The sequence below is a fragment of the Anguilla rostrata genome, unplaced genomic scaffold (genome assembly GCF_018555375.3).
Source record: "Anguilla rostrata isolate EN2019 unplaced genomic scaffold, ASM1855537v3 scaf0643, whole genome shotgun sequence".
Classification (NCBI taxonomy): Eukaryota; Metazoa; Chordata; class Actinopteri; order Anguilliformes; family Anguillidae; genus Anguilla; species Anguilla rostrata.
In genome coordinates, this window is record NW_026986113.1 from 1 (window position 1) to 14738 (window position 14738).

At 41.3% G+C, this 14738-nt stretch overlaps 1 long non-coding RNA gene across 1 annotated transcript; it reads right to left on the reverse strand.

Annotated features, from left to right (window-relative positions):
* Positions 1-689: 689 nt before the first annotated feature.
* Positions 690-9131, reverse strand: LOC135246647 (uncharacterized). Its single transcript, XR_010327827.1, has 4 exons — positions 8753-9131; positions 6807-6931; positions 4344-4423; positions 690-802 (listed from the first exon to the last, which is right to left on the reverse strand). It is a non-coding gene; the product is annotated as an uncharacterized LOC135246647 (long non-coding RNA).
* Positions 9132-14738: the final 5607 nt, after the last annotated feature.

Below are 14738 nucleotides of genomic sequence, written 5' to 3' on the forward strand. Positions count from 1 at the left end.
GTCCACAGGCACTCCAGTATTACAATAACCAGTGCAGTTAGTATTTGCATTGCCCATTTTCTCAGAACAAAATAACTTTTCGCAGAACGTGCTGGATCGGTAAGGATGCCTACCATTAGCTAGCAACAATTAAAACATTTTCAAGCTAAAACATGTGGAATCAAAGCCTGTCTTTATTTGGGTGTAATGTCCAGAATTTGAGACTGCTATAGAGTGTAATGTTAGTGTACAGTAGCTCAGTGTTACAATGCTATTACAAGTTGAATAATCTTCAGGTTTAATTATATGATGGGAACGCCTAGTTTATGTTACTTTCTTTCATTTTGTTGGGTACTGCATGGGACAATCTGCTCTAACCAGCTCTAACCGAGCTAGCGATGAGAAATGGTTTACATATGACCTGTCTTACAAGTATGAATGTTAATGAGCGCAGGATACACACCCAACCTGCCCATGTCTGCTAAACAGGTTGCAATAATCTAACCGTGTCTATTACAATTCAATGGTTCTAATTCGGTTAAAAACGTGAAAGAAGCATTAAGAAGAAAATCTGTCGTCACTTCTGGGGAATATAACAACAATCTAGTTTCCTGGACCTCTAAGAGCACTGCAAACCAGGTGGGAATTGCCTTTTTAAATGCTTGGGGTTAAGGGGTTAAACAGTAGTGTCAATTTAAGCCCATTTAATTACCTCTGATCACCTGTGAACTCTCCTTTGAAAGTGAGTGGAGGATCCATTGAAGGATCACTCTTCGGAGACACACAGCTGGGTACAGGTGACCCTGCTCTTTCTACCTGGACCCTGTGAACAAAACATGGAAACAGAGATTCCAGTTAAACTCATCCTCTTACTGCAACTCTAACTCATATCAAGCCGGGCACCCACCGCACGCGTATCGACCGCGAGCGCACTACGCTCGTAACTGAAGCGTAGTTGAAGTACTGTTATTACAACGGCAGCGGGCGACGTCGTCTCCACCAGTTGCGAACGTGTCGCAAACCGGCTGCGAAGCTCGCGCGACACAAGCGAACTGAAGCGTAGTTTTTCGCTTCTGTTCTATTTTTTCGGCTTGTCGCGCGTCACGATGGCCTGTTTATAAACAGAAATATGCTCTAAAATGCTAGGTATACATGCTTTAATTTATATTTCATCCTTATATTACTGAGGGTGTGTCCCTAGTTCCCTCTTGCAGTAGTGGAGAAAGATAAAACCAGATAAACACCAGATATTTTGTAAGCAGCTAAAAAATACAAGCCTTTTCGTTTTTCTATTGTCCTGGCAGGAAATTTTTTTTTTTTAACTGGAACCTGGGAAAAAGGCAAACTTCGTTTCGCTATCTTATTTTGCGGAGGGGGCGGAGTAAATTTGAAAATACACCACAGAAAGACGTAGCCTATTGAATGATGTAGAAGTGAATGCACCGAGCAGCGGTTTGTTAGCTCGAGTGTTGGAAGGTAGTTTTTAACCAACCATTGCTCAGCCTCTCTGATGTCTTCGTTCGCCGTGCTTTCAAAAAGGGCTTGTTAATAAAATCAGATAATCCTCAGTGCTTTAAAAAATCAGATTTAGTGGTCTTGCCGATGAAAATGCACCTATTTTATAAATGAAGTTGTAAGCAAGCCTTTATTGCACTTGTACTTCAAAGCTTCCGGCGTTCATGACGTTGTGGTGTTCATATCCCTTCAAGTTTAAACTGTTACGCTATCTTTTTGACGATTAACTGATTTTACTAAATATGATCATATAAATGTTTTGACGTGAATAACAAGACGACACAGGAATTCCCAATGGTTGATTATGGATTATTTATTATTATTATTAAAAAGGTGTTTTTCTTAGATAACTTTGAACAAGCGTATCTCCGTCCCCATTTGAGCTACAGTCATGAAATTTTGCACATATGTGCAACTCGTCAAGGGTAACAAGTTTCTAATTAGGACCCATAAGCCCCGCCAATTGGATCGTCCTCAAATTAGACATTTTTGAAAAATGCTTCAAATGCATTCTGCCATAGAAGTCGACTTTTTAATGTCATTAAACATTACCTACAGCAGATGGCGCCATTTAGCTATAAAACGGTTACTTTTCACAAAGAAGTGGTTCAAGGGTATTAGAAATCCGAGTAGACACGGATACCCTTGGTGGATTTTTATGAAAATTGCCATGTTGATAAAGGACCGTCCAATGTATCCAGGCGTCGAATTTCATGTCAATACATCCAACTCTGTAGCGCCACCAACAGGCCAAACCTTCAAGTGACAACCTTCAAGTAGCTGGCCAGCTGTCAAAGCTTGGATGCATATTATAATAATTAGGTTATATCACTGGTATTGTTTCATACAACCTCTATCTGGCATAACTAAAATGAGAAAAATACAATTTTTCGGTACCTATAGGCATGTTGCAAAAACGCAACTTTTGCTAAGATTTATTAATGAGCAATGAGTATACCTATTGATTGATAATAACCACATAAATAATGATTACATTTATTTATTGTCATACCACTGAAAATACATACGATTGACAACATGAATAGCATTTCCAATAATAAATGTGATACAACTGAAGGTGCTAAAAACAATGGTTTCAGTAAATGCAATGACACATATTAAGGTGATTTCCAAAGAAATTGTCAAACCAGCAATGAAATTCTGGATAAAATAATACAAACATGACAACAGTACGATTACATTAGGAATAAAGTGTGAACAGGAATATGAGAACATTTCAGTCAACTTGGGAAAAAAATATCTTGCTTGACAAGCCGAGTCAAAATGAAAAGGGGATGGAATTTCCTTCCTAAGGAGTACAAATGTCTATAATACTCAAGAGGTCAGTATGGTCAAATGAGGTTCTTTGGGTTGTAAAGTCACATAAGAGTTGCTGTCTGTCAGCAGAGATGGAGGAGGAGCCTTCCAACACACCCTGTGGCAGGACTGGAGGTCGCACATGAGTGCTGTAGCCTAGGTACTAGCAACAGTTAATAAAGGCCCTCCAGACAACCAGGGGCCTCTGCACGTTAGGCAGCAGGCAGAAGACAACCAGGGGCCTCTGCAGGTCAGGCAGCAGGCAGTGGACAACCAGGGGCCTCTGCAGGTCAGGCAGCACGCAGTGGACAACCAGGGGCCTCTGCAGGTCAGGCAGCAGGAAGGTAGGGACCTCCAAGCCCAAGGATTGCACCAGCAGGTTTTGGTGTGGTGAGCTGGGAATCTCAAAGTACCCAGGTGGTGCTTGCAGGTCAGGCCATGTAGTGTCAGGGGCTTGCAGGCTGCAGGTGGCGCAGGCAAAAATGACTACAACCAGGGAGGGATCTCCAGTCAACCAAATGGGAACACTGGATCAGACCGTGTTTAGTCTAGGTTCCAGAGCGGTGCTGGTGAGTTCGCCATACATGACATAGGGGCCTTCAGGAATCTTGGTGATGCTGCCAGGACAGGCACTGCTGAGCAGAACACCTCCAGGCCTAAAGTGATCACAGGCCGAACTGGTAGTGCTGAGGTAGGGGCCACAGGTTTGTGCTGGTGAGTTTGTCAGCGATGAGCCAAGATCTCCTAATTTTCATGGGGGCAGGCACATGCAGAGGTGGGCTCTCGGTTCCCGAGACAATGTAGGTACAAGTAGCCATTGTGCACTGTGCTCATCTTGTGTCCTAGGGCTGTGATCTTCCACAAATTAAACTGTTTTGACAAATGCTTCAAATGCTTTCTGCCATGGAAGTCTATTGCGGCCCCTATAACCGACTGGTCGGTTTTTACAAAACTTTGCAGAATGGTTATGCCGTTCTCCCTGCGACGGACTGGTGTCGTCTTCAGGGGATCCTCCGGCAGCTTGTCGGCCAGGCGCCCCATTCGTGCTTGGCCCCGCCATTGCTGCTCGCAGCTATATTTATTATTATGATCATTACATATTCTTCATAAAGTTGGCACGCTTGTTAACCAAGCAAATAAATTAATGCAGTTTGAGATTGATTATTATGTAGGCTACGTTGCGATTTAAGCTTATGGTAATGCTTTAAAGCGTTTACTTTCTCACGTATTTACATGTGTTAAAAAATATTACCATATTAACAGACTGAAAAAGGTCTCTCACCAAGTATTCACTTACCCATAATCAACAGTCGTGAACAAATGTGAAATACACGATGTAATCCCACTGCAGACTGCGAGAGCTACTAGGAATATAGAGCTTTAAGCAAGCCTTTGCGCGACACAAACGGAACCAGTGGAGACACGCTACGCGCCGCGCCGTGCTGCTTCGCAGTGCTGCTTACGTGCCGCTTACGCTACGCGTGCGGTGGGTGCCCGGCGTCACATTAAATATCTGATTCATGCATTTGTACCTCTTCCTCTCACTGCTGAGGGTTCCTCCTTTGGTCTTTGGCTCCTCTGAGAGATTCATTTTAGAAACAGCGCCCCCTATCTAAGGAGACAGGAACACATCAGACCAGACTGGACCACAAGTGGCTTCCAACCCAAATTAGCCTGCAAACACATAACATGAGCACACACTGAACACTCGCTTGGACACACAGAGACACACACACACACACAATATAGCATAGTTTTGACTGGAAGCAATGCAGAATTGAAATGGGCCCTGAACTTGTACTATACAGACATCTCAAAAGGAGTGGTGTTACCCTTGATACTGAAGCTCAGGAGCGTGTGTCCAGAAAAACATCACAGTGCACTAGAAACAGTGTGCCGAGGCTTGATTAGTTTCTGCCATAAACACGTGATCAATGACGTCCGAAGCTTCATTCGGTACACACAACCATGTGACCGCTTTGGTAACTGACTCAAAGGAAGCAAAGCTTTGGCGCAGGTTTCTTGGGTAGAGAAAGCAGTTCGTGTCAGTCGTGAGCTAGTGAGTCACAGTGACTGCTTTAAGAATCCGAGACATTGTGCAGAGATGGAACCAGCCAGAAACAGAGAGCGGTCTGCAGTTTTGGAGCATTTTAAAATGATATCAGCAACTAAGCTTTATCCTTCTGAGACCCAGGGGAAAAAAGGTTCAAAATGACATTATTTCTATGTTTTTTTGTGTTATAATATATATAGTAATAAAAATGTATAAAAATACAAACTAAATAAAATAAAAAACAATAAAAACAATCTGTTATGAATAATGCTATATAAGTGCAGTTTTTCTTATTATAACAACAATTTTATAAAATACACATTAAATTTTTTACTCTGGAAAGACCACCAGGTCCAAGAACATGTAATCTCACATCCAAATTTATGACATTTAAAGACCATTATGTATTATAGACACAGAGACAATTAAGCTATCATGAAGGCTTGAAGATACAACTAGAAATGTCACGTCCTCCACAGAGAACAAACATGAAAGTCGTTGTCTCAGAAAAATGAGAGAAAATGATTATATAAATACATACAAGAATAACCTTTTATTTCAATGACCTGTTCAATTTTGCATGAGCACCTCCTCTCCCCATTTAATAGTTATTACTCCGAAGTTTCAAGGTGGACACAACACAGATGACTATCTTTTAAAAGTCTTTTATTGAATCTCTTTTAACCTTTAATATGATCTGCTGGTTTGGTAACCTAAATCTTAAGTGCAAGAGTCGACTGGCCAACATTGTAAAATTAGCTGGCAGGATCATCTGATACAGCTGAGCCCTCCCAGCTGTATCAGATAGGATCTATAAGGAAGGCCCAGTCCATTCTGAGGGATTCCCAGCATCCCCTGTTCAATCAGTTTGTATTACTTCCCTCAGAGCGCAGATATACACCGATCAGCCACAACATTAAAACCACCTACCTAATATTGTGTAGGTCCCCCTCGTGCCGCCAAAACAGCTCTGCCCCGTCTCCACCTCTGAAGGTGTCCTCTGGTATATTTGTATTTCTGTACATATTTGTATCTACTGTATATTTGTATCTGATATTTTGTATCTACTGTAAATTTGTATCTGATTGTGTTACTTTATTGTCTTTTAAGCTGCAACAGTGCAAATTCCCCCCGGGGATCAATAAAGTACACTGCTACTACTACTACTTATTACATTATTGGTTTTTATTACATAAAAAATTTGATATGGATAACATTATTGGGAATTATTACACTGTTGGTAGTTTATTACATTATTACTTGCTACAGGGTTATAAAAAGCCAAGATATTGTTAGAGGGTGAATTATTTCCACATGATTTTGAAAACTCTCGACGGGTCAGAGCTGTTTTGGCGGCACGAGGGGGACCCACACAATATTAGGCAGGTGGTTTAATGTTGGGCTGATCGGTGTAGGCTCCCTATTTCAAAATAGAATCCCTATGTTAAAAACAAACAGGATTAAACACTCGTTTATCCCTAGTGTCACTGTCTTTCTTAATAAGTAATAGTGATACATTTTGCAGTGATTTTAATGTTTATCTGTTGTCATAAATATAGTCATTGCTATTTATTATATACTATGCTGCAGTACAGACTGCCCCCATGGGGACAATAAAGACTCTAACTAACACCCAACCTATATCCTTTGTGTTATATACTGGCACATTTATTCGAAATACCCCCTCATTAATGCAAATAGGCTATTCCTAACAGCACACTCAATATAGACATTACATTACATTACAGGCATTTAGCAAACTCTCCTATCCAGAGCGACTTACACAACTTATTTTTTGTCGCATTTTTTTTTTACATTACATCCATACAGCTGGATATATACTGAAGTAATGTAGGTTAGGTACCTTGCTCAAGGGAACTACGGCAGTGTCCAACCTGGGACTCGAACATGTGACCTATAGGGTACAAGGCCAGGTCCTTACCTATTAGAATGGGCAAGATGTGTGATCTAAGCGACTTTGACTGTGCCATATGGATGGTGCCAGATGTGGTGGTTCCAGCATCACAGAAACAGCTGCCCTCCTGGGATTTTCATGCAGCACAGTCTCTAGAGTTTACATAGAATGGTGTGATAAACAAAAAACACATTTTTAATGAGAGATCAGAGGAAAATGGGCAGACTAGTTCAAGCTAACAGAAAGGCCACAAATGAAATAACAGCTATGCTTGGCCAAAGAGCTCTAATGTCATCTCTCCGGACCACAGTAGATGAGACAAAGGAGACGATTTAGATTCTTGAAACTGTCGATTACTCCCAGTAAAACCATTTTTCCTGAAGCCAGTCCAAATAGCCTTTTGGCATGGAGGTGGCATCTAATTTTGGAGCATCTAATGTAGCAATTAATAGAAACTTGGTGACCCCCGATCCAACCAGGTTCTGTAATTCTCCAACTGTGGCCACTGGATATTTCTTTGCTCCCTGAACCATCTACCTCACTGTGCATTGGCTAAGATCACTAGCGCCATCTACTGGGCAGGTTTAACACTACTCCAGGGGTTTTGAAATTATTCATATTTGGTCTCACAATAGTAAGTCGTATATTTCTTTGTTTAGTTTTTGATCCATTTCCTTATTTTTGAAGGTCAACAACCATTTTTTTTCTTCATTTGTTAGTTTGTTGCTTTTGATGAAAAATTGATTTTGTAAGCGTGCTGCCTCAGTTTTATATACCAGTGAAGCAGCAAGCCACAGTTCCTTAGGCCTGAGATCAGCTTAATGTCTTATATACATGCTGGTGTAAAGTTCACTCTGTTAGATTTTATTTTTAACAATATTTAAGGGTGCCAATAATTGTGACCCCTATAAAGTCAGTATCTGAGATGCATGTATTTTGCTTGTAGGCGTATACCATATGCTAGTGACAATTTATAGCCGACTGATATCCCTGTTATTGCGTTTCATGTAACATTTTAAAACATATGGCAAAATTAACTACCCATGCTTCCAGTCACTGTTTCGACCGCACATTTATCCATAAACCATCCCCCTTACATACACGAACATGCTCGTGAGAAATCTTCTTGGAAAACATCCAAAAACGACCCAAATCAATAAGTCATGAAAGTAGATCATTATTTCTTAAGTAGCCCAATTTTATCTCAAAAAAGTCATTGTATCATGTGTTCTCCGTTTCTAAGTAGTTGTAATTCGTACGGTGGCTCTGAAGTGCAAAACACAAAAACAAAAAGAAAACGCAAAAACAAAAACCTTCGGCCTAGAGGTGCAGATGCAACATACAAAAACAAAAATGTGCAGCCCTGAAGTGCAAAACATAAATACAATAAGAAAATGCAAAAACAAAAAGGAGCAGCCCTGAGGTGCAAAATACAAACATACAAAAACGTGCAGCCCTGAGGTGCAGATGCAACATACAAAAACTAAAACTAGTAGCCCCGAAGTGCACTTCAGGGCTACTAGTTTTTGTTTTTGTATGTTTGTGTTTTGCACCCCAGGGCTGCTAGTTTTTGTATGTTTATGTTCTGCACCTCAGGGCTGCTCCTTTTTGTTTTTGCATTTTCTTATTGTATTTGTGTTTTGCACCTCAGGGCTGCTCCTTTTTGGCCTGACGACATGACTTCCGTCATATCCAAATAGGTGAAATTATCATGAAATACCAAATAAATGCTAAAATAAACGTTAAAATTTTTTAAAGTCATTTGAAAGGGTATTTTTTGTTTTTGGTCCTAAATGGGGAATTTGAAAAAAACATATTACTCCTCGTCTACTCCTCGGGCGCCATTTTATTACCCGTCTTATTTCACTAAATTAAGCGTAATTGCGATCATAGTTGCAGATTCCTATTCCTCCAAACACCCCATCTCATCTAGCTTCTATTCTCCCCATCCCACTCCAAAACAGACTACTTACTCCGTTCTTTTATCCAGTTTTATTCCTTTTTTACTGCATCCTCTTTGTCCTCCGTCTTCAAAATGACGTTTGAGTTTGAAACAGTTTCACTTTCTCTTTTGACACCTATTTTTTTTTTTTTTTTTTTTTTTAACTTTTTTACTGGTTCAAATAAGTCGTTTTATTTTCATTGGTTGCATTCATTTATTGTAGTCAATTAGTTACCCAGAAAAGACAAACATTCCTTGTATGTAGACATTTGCCTAATTTTAACGTGTACATGTACCAACCCTATTGAACAATTCTACAATTCCGTTGGGACTTAAATTGTTCCAATATATTGGTACCATCTGTAGGCTAAACCCGCAAATAAGCCTGTTCGATTGTAGCGAACATCTGCGTCACTGTAAGAAATCTTTTTTTCAAAATGCACAATATGACGATGGACAGAAAAAATAAAAAATAAAAAAATAAACCATCTGTCTCCCTCAGTGTCCCTGACACCATCACTGACGCATTCACTTCCTCGTGACAAGTTATATCCGTATATGTGCTTATGTTTGTGGCGAGTAGTTTCTGTTATCACGAGGCTATTTGTTATCTCCATTCTTAACAGTCTATTTTTGTTTGTAAATTTAGGTGTAAGGTTTGTTGTTATGTACGTTTTGATATGTGCATCTCCAATTGTTGGCTGTTAGTTTTCTTTTTAAGTCAGTTTGTAAGGTTACTTGTCATTTGTTGTTTGTATGTTTTTCATCACATCTGTGTCTGTCATTAAAAAAATAGGATGAAAACAGGAGCTGATTTTCCATGGAGCTTGCACTTTCCACATTCAAAAGGGGGGGGGGGGGGGGGGTTCATGTCCTCTCTGCATGGAGCTAGCATGTTCCTGTATTCGTGCTGATTTCCTCTGGGTCCTCTGGTTTCCTCCCACACTAAAGACATGTATGTCAGGTTCAGTAAACTCCTGCCATTGCCCTTGGCCAAGGCCACTGCACTGTGGCTGCCCACTAAAAGTAGTTAGAATGAGTCAAATGCAGAGGATTAATTATTCTTTCTCTTTGAGTCACTAACGTGTCCTTGTATTGATGCCTGGCAGATTTTATAGACCTTTCTGAGTTGTGTCTAGAAGTTTTATATGACAGGTCATTGCCAGAATTAAAAGATGAAATTTTGATTCAGTGCAAACAGCTGCAGTTTATTTGTAATAACATGTTTACTCAATGGATAATCAACTGAGTTTCCAACTTGATAAATACATCAACATAATTATGAACAATGATTAGCCAAAAAAGGCCTTTAAAATATGGCCAGTTATAATTAAATATAATGACCAAGCACAAAATCTCATCAGCTGACATGGTATCAGTGAGCTGTAACCAAAATAATTTATATTTGGCCCGTAACTGCATGATTGTACATAGTGTATCTGTGGCTATTATTTGATGTTACAGTGGACAGAGTTACACTTATGAAATCAGATCTCATGATCAGATTCAATGAGAAATAATAGTAGGGGAAGCCATTTATGGTTCAGTGGCCCTTAAATCTTTGTGACAAGGGAGGGGGGTGTATTTATAGACCATTTTATTTGTCTAAGATTTCTTGTATCTGAATCTGATCACAGAAATCTGATTTCAATAATGTATATTGTGGTCATTGTGACCATATACTCCTAATAAAGAAAGAATTACACCATTCTGTCTGCAGACGTTTAAAAGCCAACACTGAATCTATAATTGAAGAAAGCATTAAGGGTCCCTTCAGAATAAGAAACATCAGTGTCTATGTCCTTGCTCACAAGTGAAAACATGCAACCATTTAGGATGTCTGCAATAATGACAATTTGATTAAACTCTTAGTGCAGCAGTAAGGCTCAAAAAGCCAAACTTCATACCGATGCCTGTGACACTCTGACCAGAGAAAGCTCCTGTAATCCATCTAGTGACAAGCTATTAGGCTAGCTCTCAGAACTCTGCAAAATGATTATTGCTTACTTGTTATGCAGATTCTATTATGTTTGCCACAGCCCAAACATGAGATAACGCTTTGAACCAGGAAGCGCCCATAAGACAACAGTTTAGTGTGAAACTGAACTTCCACTATCATCTAGTGGCTGTTTAGAGGAACTACAATATCATTTTTACAACAGTCTTTTCTAGAACTCCACAGGTGTTCTCGTCTTAATAATTGCAGTAGATGTGACTGTAAACTAAGATGTTTAGCAAATAATTAAATGTTTGATCGATCAGAGAAACAGTTTTCATGTCTATATGATTGCACATATTGAATCACTGCCCATTCTTTCACTGCTCTGCCTCAGTTCCTGTAGATTCAGTGGGAAACCTGCAGTGATTAATGTACTTCAGACTGTGTTCTGCAGTGTACAGCTGCTTGGCAGCTTAAGGGAAGTGTATGTTTCTGTATTTCTGTATGCACTCCAGGCCACTTCTGCCTAGGCCTGTGGCCTTGTCCCAGTCTCCACATTCCCTGTTACCGTGGTGATGAGGGAGAACAGCAATGGAGAGCTATGGGGGAGGATGGGATGCAGCTCAGGGCCATCCTGAGTGCACTCCTGAGAGGACCCAAAAAGCTCTGGCACCCACAATGGGGATATACCACCCCCGTCCCAGGCACTATACTGTGCTGTTATGTTGTGTGCTGTGAGGCCTAATTACTGAGGTAACAAACGTGTGTGACCACAGACAGAGACTCCATGCTTGTGAGATGTGACCTTATGAGGTGTGATGCTTAGAAACGACTATCAAGACTGAGACAACTTAGTGAGTCTTTGGAGAATGGACAGGGATCTGTGATTCATTGCCCTCTAGCGGCCCCCCTTGGGCGGTCGTATGACTGCATGTCAGAGCCGCTTATGAAAGGTCTTCCTCCGGCATGAAAAAACAGCTTTTCTGTTCTATTCCATTACAAAATATACATGTGCACAAGCTGAAATGTGATAAATGTTTCTTTTTCTCATCCAAGCACAGTAAAATAATCCATTAATGTGTAGGCTTTTTATCGTACCAAAGCTGAATTTTTTGTTGAAAAAGCAAAGCCTTAAGACTAAACATAAGGTCATGTCATAGCTGTGGCTCTATTACATGGGTGTTTGATGTAATTACAACAGGGAGAAAGTTACTCAGACGAGCTCGCTCCAGTTAAGATTATATACTCCATACTGGTGTGTGGTATTAGCAAACTTCTGAGAACTCCTCTGCAGGCTGTGTAGTGTGTCTCCCTGATGCCCCTTGTATTAAAGCCTGTTAAAGGAAACCTGTCTACCGCATGTACAGTGCCATGAAAAATATTTTCCCCCATCCTCATTTTTTATATTAGTGCCTAGTTTCAGATCTTTACAAAAAATGTTATATTAGACAGAGGGAACCGGAGTGATCAGTCAACGTTTTAGAAACTCCCAACTTCTGCCTTGAGTTTCACCCTCTGGAGTTCAGTCCCTTGTAGTAGCGTCACAAGACCACCGGGTGACAGAAAGCATCCACTTTGTGTTTCTAGTATTCCAATACAGCCCACAGGTCTGATAGCAAAAATAAATACTCTGATATTTTCGACCATTTCAAACTCCTGCCACGACACATAATGTTTTATTAAAATCAATTTAGCACAAGGGTGGGGGTGTAATTTCAAAGAAATGCTCTGGTAGATGCATTGAAGATACTCATCTTTATTGTACACACAGAGCACATACACAGCGCCATCAATACACACATGCACACACATGCACAACATGCACACACACACGCACACAAACACATATACACCATGTTCACCTGATCACATATATAGATGGTTTGATACTGTGGTTTGTATCTTTGGAGGCCCTACTAGACTGAAGGCTTTTCTTTCTGGGGAGGTTACGCTCCTTTGGTGTGTGTAGCAGGATGCTGGCCATGTTCTACCAGATCATTGTGGCCGGTGTCCTGTTCTACACCTGTGTGTGCTGGGCTGGGAGCCTCTACTCCAGGGACACAAAGAGGCTCAAACTGATCCAGAAGACCAGCTGCCACCCTCTGCTGCTGTTTTGGGTGCAGTGGGCGGTTGCCTGGTACCAGGACTCTACTCCCACCTTTGTGTCCTATGGACCCCTCCTCCTCTGCTTGCCTCACAAAGTGGGTTTTATGCTCTTTCACAGGAGAGGGTCTCTGTTTGCCTCCTGTCTGCTGGTATCCAGTAATTCCAGAAGCTTCCGCAGCAGCTGGTCATACCTCCATCTGTAGCACCCCTGTGCTGGAGCCGTCTCACAGCCTGACAGAATGTGCCGGAGGCCTGCTCTGTGTCCCTGTGCTGGAGGCCTGCTCTGTATCCCTGTGCCGGAGGCCTGCTCAGTGTCCCTGTGCTGGAGCTGTCTCACAGCCTGACAGAACGTGCCGGAGGCCTGCTCAGTGTCCCTGTGCTGGAGCTGTCTCACAGCCTGAGAGAATGTGCCACAGGCCTCGTTTGGGGGCAGCACAGAGCGGACGGTCTCATCCGCACCAAACCATTATCGCAGGTTCTGAGGAGAAGGCAGCGTGTCATAATTGGCCCTGATCAGGAAGCTAAGCCTGGCTTGTGGTATCTTCCGCCAGCCTGACCAACTGAGCGATCGGTCCTCCACACTTTCCCATGCTGTCCATCCTCCCAGACCACCTTATCAAACTGCTATAACCTGCTACCTCCCCTGTGCCATCCATGGTGGGATGACCCAGAGTCTTCTGTGCCCCTCTGTTTCCCTGCTGGGGGGGTTGTACCCCTCTGTTTCCCTGCTGGGGGGGTTGTGTCCCTCTGTTTCTCTGCTGAGGGGCTGTGCCCCTCTGTTTCCCTGCTGGGGGGGTTGTGCCCCTCTGTTTCCCTGCTGGGGGGGCTGTGCCACTCTGTTTCCCTGCTGGGGGGTTGTACCCCTCTGTTTCCCTGCTGGGGGGAAGCAGTCAGGTAGAAGTAAACTGCAAACATAGAATGCATATCAGGCCACTGCTATATGTACCACGATTACAGTTTTTCTCAAATGTTTAAACACTAAAACTGGAACTATGCACACGATGGTGAAAACTTGAAGCTCATGTGTCAACAACAAAGACTATTTCCGCAAAACTCTAAGCACAATTCCTTTGTTTTCACTCAAATAGCAATTCTAAATCACATTTTTGCACAACTCTACACACAAAATCTCATCATTTAGCACAATTTTCATAATCAAGCCTTGTTTGTTCACATGGAAAACACTGGCCTTCAAATGCCAAACTTTAAGTACCAATTGGTCTCACTCATGCCACACCACCTCAAACTCAATTGGCTAAACTTTTCAATTATCTGTCGGAGCATAAAAGAGACCTCAGATGACCTCTATTGTGTTGGAAAACAATGGAGCAACACGCAGCACAGAGAGGTAGAGGAGGAGGTGTACGTGTACGAGGTGGACGAGGTGGACGAAGAAGAGGGAGATGAGCTAATATTTCAAATGAAATATGTGCAACTTTGGTTGATCACGTATTTGTTTTTTTTTGTTTTTTTTTTCAGCAGGCAGGGCTACAAACTACGATTTTTATTTTTGCAGTCTGCTGAGCAAAGATTTATTTTACAGTAACAAATAAAGATTTGCTTTGTTACCTTTTTGAATTTGTTCATTGATTTCATATGATAACAGATAATTACATCCATTGTCCAGACTGACACAGTCTAAGCATGTTCTAGTTTTGAGAAGACACAAATGTTATCTATTTTGGCAAAACTCATAATTGCACTGATAAGGAAAATGAAAAAACACTTCTAACAATGTTCAGTATGACTCTTGATGGAACCTGGGAGTGCAGCCCAACTGGACCTCACTGGCAGGACAATACAGTAAATGTGCACTGTATCATACACAATAACAACACTCAAAGTGATAACAGTTCACACACTTTGCTGTACTGTACTGAATTAGAATTTGGTTTACCTAGCAAATGCACTATTTATTTGATGACATATTTATGTATTTTTAATGCACATCCCCTTTTTAAATTTTCGTAAA